We start from the raw sequence: 4173 nt of genomic DNA on the forward strand, positions 1-4173 counted from the left end.
CAGTTTACCCCACTGGACCAAATTTATTTGATGCATGGATTAAATCCTACAAAAATCACAAAATGCAATATTCTCTTAGCCCTAGCATTGTGTGTGCGTGCAGTGTGGCCGCGTCCACTTCTGCTACTACTGCGCTACAGTAACTGAATGTTACTGTAGGGGTAGCTAGCTTTGTACTGCTGCTGCTTATTGACTAGCCCTTTTTGCATCAACAAAATAGACATCAAATCACTTCGAAAATAAATAAAAATGATGGGAATAGTTTGCACACTTGACCAACTCCATTTCATCTCACTGGAACAAGTCTGTTAGGTGCATGGATTAATTGCTACAAAAATGACAAAAGTGAATCTTCTGTTAACAAAGAAAACTGAAGAAACAGATTACTAATTAGGCTAGTTTGGGGCTGTATTTGGACTAGCTAAGTGCACTGTTCATGCCATCAGATGGCATGTATTGGTAGTAATCTTGGAGTAGAGTAAATCATCTATAGGAATCATCCCCAGTAGAGCTATGAATAACCCATTATAGCCCTCACAAATTGGCTAGTCAATAAACAGATTCTAAGACTTGGTAGAAATTCCGAAATTCTAGAAAACATTTTAAACTTTAGAAATTCATAGAAAATAAACCGTAGCTTGGATCGGAAAACTTTATATATGAAAGTAGCTCACAACAACGAGACGAATCCGGATATGTAGCCCGTTCGTCTGCCACAGAGCCCTAACATATCAAACTCGCAACTTTCCCCCTCCGGCTCCTCTGCCCGAAAACGCGAAACACCGGGGATACTTTCCCGGTTGATTCCTCCCTTCACCGGTATCACCTCATACCGCGTTAGGGCACCCCTAGCACCGATACTTGTCATGTCATGCATCGCTATGCATCTGTTTTCTTAAATATTTATTGTTCCCCCCCCTTCTTCTCTCGCTAGACACCGAGACCGACGCCGCTGCTACCTAGTACGGCCACGGAGTTGACGACCCCTCTCTCTTGCCAGAGCAACCAGGCAAGCCCCCCCCCCCTTGATCACCAGATATCGCCTACTCTCCTCTATACTGCTTGCTTTAGAGTAGTATAGTATGTTACTGCTTTCCGTTAATCCTATCCTGATGCATAGCCTGTCCTTGCTACTACTGTTGTTACCTTTACCTGCAATCCTAATGCTTAGTATAGGATGCTAGATTATCATCAGTGGCCCTACACTCTTGTCCGTCTGCCATGCTATACTACTGGGCCGTGATCACTTCAGGGGTGATCACGGGCATATGATATATACTTATACTGTTACATTACTTATGATACTGTTCGGAGATGGGGGCTGAAGGGGCAGGTGGCTCCATCCCGGTAGAGGTGGGCCTGGGTTCCCGACGGCCCCCGAGTGTCACTTCATGGCGGAGCGACAGGGCAGGTTGTGACCACCTAGGAGAGAGGTGGGCCTGGCCCTGGTCGGTGTTCGCGGATATTTAACACGTTTAACGAGATCTTGGTATTTGATCTGAGTCTGGCTACTGGCCTATACGCACTAACCATCTACGCGGGGACAGTTATGGGCACTCGATGTCGTGGTATCAGCCGAAGCCTTCGTGACATCAGCGACTGAGTGGCGCGTGCCGGATTGGACCGTAAGCCTGCTCTTGTATTAAGGGGGCTAGTTCTGCTTCCGGCCGCGTACGCAACGTGCAGGTGTGCAATGGGCGATGGGCCCAGACCCCTGCGCCATAGGATTTAGACCGGCGTGCTGACCTCTCTGTTGTGCCTAGGTAGGTTGCTGAAATATTTATTGTGTCTTCCCCCTTCTTCTCTCGCTAGACACCGAGACCGACGCCGCTGCTACCTAGTACGGCCACGGAGTTGACGACCCCTCTCTCTTGCCAGAGCAACCAGGCAAGCCCCCCCCTTGATCACCAGATATCGCCTACTCTCCTCTATACTGCTTGCTTTAGAGTAGTATAGTATGTTACTGCTTTCCGTTAATCCTATCCTGATGCATAGCCTGTCCTTGCTACTACTGTTGTTACCTTTACCTGCAATCCTAATGCTTAGTATAGGATGCTAGATTATCATCAGTGGCCCTACACTCTTGTCCGTCTGCCATGCTATACTACTGGGCCGTGATCACTTCAGGGGTGATCACGGGCATATGATATATACTTATACTGTTACATTACTTATGATACTGTTCGGAGAGACCACCTAGGAGAGAGGTGGGCCTGGCCCTGGTCGGTGTTCGCGGATATTTAACACGTTTAACGAGATCTTGGTATTTGATCTGAGTCTGGCTACTGGCCTATACGCACTAACCATCTACGCGGGGACAGTTATGGGCACTCGATGTCGTGGTATCAGCCGAAGCCTTCGTGACGTCAGCGACTGAGTGGCGCGTGCCGGATTGGACCGTAAGCCTGCTCTTGTATTAAGGGGGCTAGTTCTGCTTCCGGCCGCGTACGCAACGTGCAGGTGTGCAATGGGCGATGGGCCCAGACCCCTGCGCCATAGGATTTAGACCGGCGTGCTGACCTCTCTGTTGTGCCTAGGTAGGGCTGCGACGTGCTGATCTTCCGAGGCCGGGCATGACCCAGGAAAGTGTGTCCGGCCAAATGGGATCGAGCGTGTTGGGATATGTGGTGCACCCCTGCAGGGAAGTTAATCTATTCGAATAGCCGTGATCTTCGGTAATAGGACGACTTGGAGTTGTACCTTGACCTTATGACAACTAGAACCGGATACTTAATAAAACACACCCTTCCAAGTGCCAGATACAAGCGGTGATCGCTCTCTCACAGGGCCACGAGGGGAGGATCATCGGTTAGGATTATGCTATACGATGCTACTTGATGCTATTTGGTGAACTTACCATCTACTCTCTCCTACATGCTACAAGATGGAGGTGGCCATAAGCGTAGTCTTCGACAGGATTAGTTATCCCCCTCTTATTCTGGCATTCTGCAGTTCAGTCCACATATGATACCCTTATTCCATTTGATACCCATGAATATGTAGTGTAGCTCCTTGCTTGCAAGTACTTTGGATGAGTACTCACGGTTGCTTTCTCCCCCTTTTTCCCCCTTTCCTTTCTTTCTGGTTGTCGCAACCAGATGCTGGAGTCCAGGAGCCAGACGCCACCGTTGATGACGACTACTACTATTCGGGAGGTGCCTACTACTACGTGCAGCCCGCTGACGGCGACCAGGAGTAGTTTAGGAGGATCCCAGGCAGGAGGCCTGCGCCTCTTTCGATCCGTACCCAGTTTGTGCTAGCCTTCTTAAGGCAAACTTGTTTAACAAATGTCTGTACTCAGATATTGTTGCTTCTGCTGACTCGTCTATGATCGAGCTCTTGTATTCGAGCCTTCGAGGCCCCTGGCTTGTAATATGATGCTTGTATGACTTATTTTATTTATAGAGTTGTGTTGTGATATCTTCACGTGAGTCCCTGATCTTGATCATACACGTTTGCGTGTATGATTAGTGTACGATTGAATCGGGGGCGTCACAACAGGTATCTCCGAAAGTGTCTGTTGGGTTGGCATGAATCGAGACTGGGATTTGTCACTCCGTATGATGGAGAGGTATCTCTGGGCCCACTCGGTAATGCATCATCATAATGAGCTCAATGTGACCAAGTGGTTGATCACGGGATCATGCATTACGGTACGAGTAAAGTGACTTACCAGTAACAAGATTGAACGAGGTATTGGGATACCGACGATTGAGTCTCGGGCAAGTAACGTACCGATTGACAAAGGGAATTGTATACAGGATTGATTGAATCCTCGACATCGTGGTTCATCCGATGAGATCATCGAGGAGCATGTGGGAGCCAACATGGGTATCCAGATCCCGCTGTTGGTTATTGACCGGAGAGTTGTCTCGGTCATGTCTGCGTGTCTCCCGAACCCGTAGGGTCTGCACACTTAAGGTTCGGTGACGCTAGGGTTGTTGAGATATTAGCATACGGTAACCCGAAAGTTGTTCGGAGTCCCTGATGAGATCCCGGACGTCACGAGGAGTTTCGGGATGGTCCGGAGGTGAAGATTTATATATAGGAAGTCAAGTTTCGGCCATCGGGAAGGTTTCGGGGTAATCGGTATTGTACCGAGACCACCGGAAGGGTCCCGGGGGTCCACCGGGTGGGGCCACCTATCCCGGAAGGTCCCATGGGCTGAAGTGG

The sequence above is a fragment of the Triticum urartu genome, chromosome 1A (genome assembly GCF_056163025.1).
Source record: "Triticum urartu cultivar PI428250 chromosome 1A, HENAU_Tu73, whole genome shotgun sequence".
Taxonomy (NCBI): domain Eukaryota; kingdom Viridiplantae; phylum Streptophyta; class Magnoliopsida; order Poales; family Poaceae; genus Triticum; species Triticum urartu.